Source organism: Tiliqua scincoides, chromosome 5 (genome assembly GCF_035046505.1).
Source record: "Tiliqua scincoides isolate rTilSci1 chromosome 5, rTilSci1.hap2, whole genome shotgun sequence".
NCBI lineage: Eukaryota > Metazoa > Chordata > Lepidosauria > Squamata > Scincidae > Tiliqua > Tiliqua scincoides.
In genome coordinates this window covers 4,449,089-4,456,795 of record NC_089825.1, presented here as the reverse complement: position 1 = coordinate 4,456,795, position 7,707 = coordinate 4,449,089, and positions in this window count along the sequence as shown.

Genomic DNA, 7,707 nt, shown 5'->3' with positions numbered 1-7,707 from the left:
CCAGCTGCTCAAGTCTCTCTCTTTATCCTTTTTATTATGATGGGGGTGGGGGCTTCTGGAGCATTTGTTGAGTGCCACGCTCATCAGATCAGAACCATTCTGGTGGCCTTGGGGATGGCGCTGCAGGAGTCGCTGCACTGTCTACACAACTGGGAGGACAAGCCAGTCCAAGAAGGCCTGGGGCAAGGAGTCAGGTGCGGCAAGTGCCTGCCTGGGACCACCAGCTGACAGGGTACTGCTGACCATCAGCCTGCACTTTGGGAGGGGTCATAGCCCAGTGGGGGGAGCCACCCCTACTTTGCATATGGAAGGGTCCATTTCCCGCAGGGCAGAGAAAGAATCCCGCCTGAGCCCCTGGAGTGTCGCTGCTGTCTGCCTGTGCCAGCAACACTGAACCAGGTGGACCCCCCCCATCGGCGTCTGCCCCTTCTTTCCTCTGGGTCCCAGTCCATTTGGAGAGAGGGCAGGGGCCAACAGCTTGGGGGGGGGGAGGCTGTGAAAGGGGATGCAGAGGGAGAGCCAGCAGCTGGGGGGGAGCCTGATGGGGCCCACTGATCAAAAGGGCCCTGCAGGTGGGACTGACTTCCTCTCCCATCCTAGCCTGGGCCACTATTCAGACAGGCACACCTGAGCCTCTGAACCAGCAACCCCCTTCTGGGTCGTGACCCACCTGCTGAAGGCCTCTCTCCTGGGGAGGGTTAGGCAGAAGTTGGTGTTTCCTCTGGGGGGGGGAGAAGAGAGAGCCCTTGGGGTGGGGCGAGCTGCTTTGAAAGCCTGGCTCTAAGCAGCCTCCCAGGATCTGGGAGGTCAGCAAAGTGCCACTGGGACTCCCAGAGCTGGCCTGGGTGAAGGGTTGCGGTAAGTCGCTGCAGAGCGGCGTTTTGGGGAGCCCCCCCCCCCGTGTACCTGAGCATCCTCGCCGTCTCCTCTTGGCAGCTGTGGCCGCTCCGTTACTCCTCCGCCTTGTCAAATGGAGTAAGGGAGCCCCTTTCGCTCCAGCACGGGAGATGGACGTTCCGGCGGGGCGGGACTCCTGCCCTGGGAGACCGTCTGCTGGGTCTCCGGAGGGCTCGGCCGGCGAGCGGTAGTTCACTGGCCCGTCGCTTGTAGCTGCCGCAGCCGCGGACTGAAGGCTGCCAGCCGAGCCACGTAGGAAGGGAAGGCCAGAGCCGTTCCGAAGGAAGACGGCCTTGCGGACGGGGGGTGGAGGCCGCTGCACCGCCTGGGGAAAGGAAGGCTCTTCCGTCCCGTCGGCGGGGGCGGCGGCTCGAGCGCAAGCGCCGGCAAACGGGGTCGCTGCCACAGACCTCCGGCAGAGGGCGCTGCAAGCCCGGAGAGTCGCTCGCCAGGTGCAGGTCAAGGGGGTCTGGGAGCAGCTCCGGGGGCTGCAAGAGGCTGCTCGGACGGCCGGGTGAGGCGAGGAAAGCTAAGGAGACGTTGTCCGAGCGCCCCGCCAGGCACTGGGGGATCGAGAGCCGGACCGCCTCACCCCCCAACCAGCGGCCTGAGCCTGAGAGTGGGTGAGGGAGTGGGGCCGGTTACACCCGCTGCCCAGTAGGCGGCGCTGTAGGTGCCCTCCATGTGAAGTGGGGCAGCCAGCACCACCGGCCGGTCCGTCGCTTCTTCCACCGGTCCTCGTCGGCTGCTGCGCTGCGCTCCTGGTAAGAACAGAAGAGCCCCGCTGGATCAGGCCAAAGGCCCATCTAGTCCAGCTTCCTGTATCTCTCAGTGGCCCACCAGATGCCCCAGGGAGCACACAAGACCACAGGCACAACCTGCGTCCCGCTTCTGGCACTCTGAGGCAGCCTACCTCCAAAACCAGGAGCTTGCACACACCTACCTTGGCTTGTAACCTGTGATGGACTTTTCCCCAGGTTGGTCCCCCAGCCAGAGGCTTCCTCCGCCCGCCTGCCCACGTCTCGCCTCCCGGCTGTTTCATCCCAGCATGAGCGTGGGAGCACCAGAGGAGCGGTGCTGGCTGGTGCGATGGTGACCTGCAGGTCCCTGCCCGGCCCCTAGAAGGGCGTGCCCCGTTGCCCGTCCTGTCCCGTAGGACCTGCCTAGGACTTGCTTCCCTTCCATGAGCGCGTCGGAAGAGGCTGGCTGGCTGCGGATCAGGCCTAATGGGGCCGTCTGGCTCGTCCAGGCCGCTGCTTCTTTCCAACCAGCTGCCTCCTTGGGAGGCCTACAAGCAGCACGCAAGAAGGCAAGCAGCCCTCCCCCACCCTCGCTGCCCGCCAGGCGGTGCTCAGGAGTCCACAGGTAGCAAGGCCATCCCGCTCCTCCGCAAATTACCCCCACTGCATCTGAAGAGTTCCACAGTCACGCTGCATCATTCCTCCGCCCGCCCAGAATCTCTCACCAGATAGGCCCATTGCAGGAGCCAGCCCGGTTCCAGTCCTGGAGAGAGGAGGAGACCTGCTCCCTCTCTTCTCCCTGAAACCTGCAAAGGAATGCGCACCGCAGTGGCGTAGCTAAGGGGGTACAAGGGATAGCAATTGCGCCGGACAGCAAGCTTTAGGCGGGCAACAAGCTGAGCATGACACTAGTGGCCAAAATTGTGAAAACCTTGGTATCTACGAAGAATGCCATCATGTACCGCTGGAGAGATAACTTAATGCAGAATGAAATGAAATAAACCGCATGGGAATATCTGCATTCTATCTAATGTCATGGCCAATAACCAGAGAATGAAAACACAACTGCCTTATGGAACAAGAAATTGATTTCTTTAACTCAAAATTGATCTGAGACTGATTGCTCTGAGAGCCAATGAGATAATAATAATAATACAGGTATTTATATACCGCCTTTCTTTGACTTTATTCAAGATGTTATTCAAGGTGGTTTACATAGGCAGGCTTATTTAAATCCCCGTAGGGATTTTTACAATTGAAAGAAGGCTCTATCTTTCAAGAGCCACAACAATTCAGATGTTTCGTTCTGATCTGGCCTCCATCCTGGCCTCCAGATCATGAGATGTTGTCATGATACACCAGTAAGGTGTTAATATGAGTCAGTTCTCATATTATCATAATACAGCTACTCCTGCTAACTGGGTAAAGAGGCACTTTTTCAAGGGGTGCTCCTCTTATATTTAGCAGAGGGAGAATAACCACCCTCTTCACCCCAGCAGTGTCTCCAACCAATCAGGAGCATACTTTTTATTTACTTAATTAAATTTGATTTTGCAGTGGGGGGGGGGCAGCAAAACCTTTGACCCCACATAGCAGATAGATGCCTTAGCTATCCCATTAGTTGTTGGAGTTTGGTTCAACTCCATCTGCTGACCAGATGACCTGCCCCTTTGGATGACCTATGTGGGGGTGTGGCCCAGACCCTATAACCTTCCCCTTCTCTCCAAGCACGCCCCCTCTTCCTCACTGACCACTGACCTGACAAGGTGGCACCCAGCAGGGCTCTGCTGGCGCCGCCACCTTGACTACATGGCACGCAGGACAAGGCAGCTCCAGGGCCTTGTTGTCTTAAGTTTAATGTAACCTCTGATCATAATCAGATGCTGTAAACATGCTTCTATGGAACCGTGAGTAAATGACTTCTTTTGTAACTTCAACCAGCCATTGTCGTTTGTCTTTCTTGATTAGCAGTCAGCTGGGTTGATTCCCAGCAAGGGGGGGGGGGTCTGCTGCTGAAGCTACTCTGCTTCCCCCCAAAAGAGGAAACCCATTTTTTAAGATTCCGCCAACATTAGTTGGACGGGGGCAGCAGAGAAAGTGGGTGGCAAGCGGCTGGGGGAGGGGTGGGTGAGAAGGAGAACGGGTTTCCCCCCAATTTTCACTTTTTAAATGGATGTGGCGTCACTTCTGGGTCATCATTTTGAGCTTGGCACTGCTGCCCCCCCCCCGTCTCTGCTCCAAGCCAAGGAACCCCTCCTCTCCCGAGGAAGATGCCACCTGGGAACTGCTGGCTGTGTGGTGGTGGGGGGGGGGGCGGCTTGCTGCACACAGCCTGCCTGGCTCCACCTGAGACCCGAAGCTTTCCAGGAAGAGTCCTCCAGGTGGCCAAAGGGGGTAGATTTTCTCACATCTGCCGAGGCGCAGGTGAGGCTGTGTGGCTGCCCCCTCCCCCGGGTTGCCGCCGCTGCCAACCTCGCACCGGACACCACGAAAGCACCACTGGGGCTTCAGGCTGGCTTGCAAGAAGGCCCCATTCTTGCCAAAGGGTCATTACCTGGCTGGGCAGTGCCCCCTTGCTCGCCTCCACCACCAGAGGTTCAGCCTGGTGGGGCCAGCCCAGTGGTGTCACTAGGAGGGTGCAGGTCGCACGGGGTGACACGCACAGGGGGGTGACATGCACCTGTGACCCAAATCGCTAAAATAGCAGTTTAGGAATAATAAATACCATCATGATATGTAGCATTTGAAGCACAATTTACAGCAGAATGTAACGAAAAAAACCACGTCGCAATATCTGTGTTCTATCAAAAGGTATAGCCAAAAAATCAGCGGGACGGCCCAACAGTACATCACCACGCCGGTGGAGGAGGAGATCCGTCATGGGGGGTGAGGCGCTGGCCTCCTGCTCCGGTGACGCAAACCCTAGTGACTCCGCTGGGGCCGCAGGCCGCTCACTCATGTCCATTCCAGCCCAGGAAGGAAGGGGGAGCTCGCGCTACGTGCCCCGTCGAGCCTTCGAAGAGCCTCGAGTGCCGGGGAGAGGCCAACCGCCGCAGACGTCGCGGCTCCCTTGAAAGTCTCCTGATGGTGTTGGTCTGAAGCACCCCCAGCGTCCTTCGCCTCCAGGCAGCGAGGGCGGGGGGCTTGCTGGCGCAGAGCACCTCCTCCCTTGACCCGCGAGGCCTTCGCAGGGCACAGCCCCCTCCTCCCCAGGCCGGGCTGTAGCCAGTCCTCCCCAGAGAGTCCTGCCCCCCGTCGGGTGCGGAGATGGCCTCTGCCCGATGCAGGAAGCTGGCCCAGGTGGGCCCCGTCCGGCGCGCTCTCTGAAGCCCCCATTGGCGGCGCAGTTCACGGGCAGTTCGGGGCCGTGGGGGAAGTTGCGTGGTGGCAGCCCCCCGCCCCGCCCGGGCCTGAGGGATGCCAGGTGCGGGGGGAAGCTTGAGTCCCGCCAGTGGGGAGCGAGGACTGCCGGCCCGCGCCCAGTCCCTGCAGCTCGCGGCGACAGTCCTACCTCGGGCTGCTGAAGGCCGCACGCAGCGCCAGAGGGGCAGTGCAGCGCTGGGGGGCCCCGAGGCCACACCGCTCGGCGCCACCCGTGCCAGGCCGAAGTCGAGCAGGGTGCCCGCCGTAGGAGGGTATCCCGGTGGGCTGATGGGTCGAGGGGAGCGAAGGGCGGCTCCCTCCGGGCCTGGAGGGGCCCGGGCCATCCGCCCGCACTGCGTTGCTCCGGAGCGAGGCTACTGGGGTCTGGGACTGGGGGGGGGGGGACGGACCCCCGTTTTCCTTCTCCAAATACGCTCAGCCCGCAGCGCCCCTTCCCGACTCCTCCGGCTCTCTCAGAAGCTCCGCTAAGAAGGCCAGCAGGGGCCAGGAGACGCCGCGCCCCGCGCCCCGCGCCCCGCTTCGGGACTCCTCCAGGGCCAGGCGAACGGCGGGCTAGGATCCCCTGCTGGTCACAGAGCTGGAGCAGAGGCCTCCGGCCTTCGAAGGCTCCCCAGACTGCCGCACTGCGCGGATGGACGGCCCCTCGAGGGAGGGGTCCTTCTGGTTAGGGCTCTGGGCAAAACACATAGACGAGCAGGCCTTGCTGAGGGAGAGTCAGCATGGCTTCTGTAAGGGTAAGTCTTGCCTCACAAACCTTATAGAATTCTTTGAAAAGGTCAACAGGCATGTGGATGCGGGAGAACCCGTGGACATTATATATCTGGACTTTCAGAAGGCGTTTGACACGGTCCCTCACCAAAGGCTACTGAAAAAACTCCACAGTCAGGGAATTAGAGGACAGGTCCTCTCGTGGATTGAGAACTGGTTGGAGGCCAGGAAGCAGAGAGTGGGTGTCAATGGGCAATTTTCACAATGGAGAGAGGTGAAAAGCGGTGTGCCCCAAGGATCTGTCCTGGGACCGGTGCTTTTCAACCTCTTCATAAATGACCTGGAGACAGGGTTGAGCAGTGAAGTGGCAAAGTTTGCAGACGACACCAAACTTTTCCGAGTGGTAAAGACCAGAAGTGATTGTGAGGAGCTCCAGAAGGATCTCTCCAGACTGGCAGAATGGGCAGCAAAATGGCAGATGCGCTTCAATGTCAGTAAGTGTAAAGTCATGCACATTGGGGCAAAAAATCAAAACTTTAGATATAGGCTGATGGGTTCTGAGCTGTCTGTGACAGATCAGGAGAGAGATCTTGGGGTGGTGGTGGACAGGTCGATGAAAGTGTCGACCCAATGTGCGGCGGCAATGAAGAAGGCCAATTCTATGCTTGGGATCATTAGGAAGGGTATTGAGAACAAAACGGTTAGTATTATAATGCCGTTGTACAAATCTATGGTAAGGCCACACCTGGAGTATTGTGTCCAGTTCTGGTCGCCGCATCTCAAAAAAGACATAGTGGAAATGGAAAAGGTGCAAAAGAGAGCGACTAAGATGATTACGGGGCTGGGGCACCTTCCTTATGAGGAAAGGCTACGGCGTTTGGGCCTCTTCAGCCTAGAAAAGCGACGCTTGAGGGGGGACATGATTGAGACATACAAAATTATGCAGGGGATGGACAGAGTGGATAGGGAGATGCTCTTTACACTCTCACATAATACCAGAACCAGGGGACATCCACTCAAATTGAGTGTTGGGCGGGTTAGGACAGACAAAAGAAAATATTTCTTTACTCAGCGCGTGGTCGGTCTGTGGAACTCCTTGCCACAGGATGTGGTGCTGGCGTCTAGCCTAGACGCCTTTAAAAGGGGATTGGACGAGTTTCTGGAGGAAAAATCCATTATGGGGTACAAGCGATGATGTGTATGCGCAACCTCCTGATTTTAGGAATGGGTTAAGTCAGAATGCCAGATGTAGGGGAGAGCACCAGGATGAGGTCTCTTGTTACCTGGTGTGCTCCCTGGGGCATTTGGTGGGCCGCTGTGAGATACAGGAAGCTGGACTAGATGGGCCTATGGCCTGATCCAGTGGGGCTGTTCTTATGTTCTTATGTTCTTATGGCAGCCGAGAGACCTGAACCCGGGCTCCCTGAAAGAGTCGGTCCTCCGGTTCGGTTCGGTTGGGTCGCCTCCCTGCCCTCGACCCAGGCTGGAGCACCCAGTCGCAGCAGGGCTCGTCCTCGGCCAGCGCACCGAGCCTGCGGAACGAGCTGCTTTTGGGAAACGCGTGCACCAGTCACGAGGCGACCCCCCCCCCACTAGCAGCTCTGACCCGGGGCGGCCAGGGAGCCTCAGGGCGAATCGCCACCGGCAGACTCCAATGCCAGCGCGCGGGGGGGGGGGGCTCCTTGTCTGGGGTGGGGCTGGCCCCTCCCACGGCTGAACCATGAAACAGCGAGCGAAAGCAGGTCGCCTCCCACGCGCCTGCTCGCGGTCCCCGGCCCGGGATTCCGCCCGGGGCAGGAGCGTCTACCCCGAGTCTGCCCGGACTTCTCTGCCCGGGCACTTGGCGGCTTCTCGTGGGGCTCCCGTTCCTAGCTCGACGCGCCGGACTCTCCGCAGCCTGTCCTGCGAGTCCCGCCCGTCGGGCCGCTCGACTGCCTTGGGGGTCCCGGGTGCGAGTGTCACGGAGAAGGGGGCACCG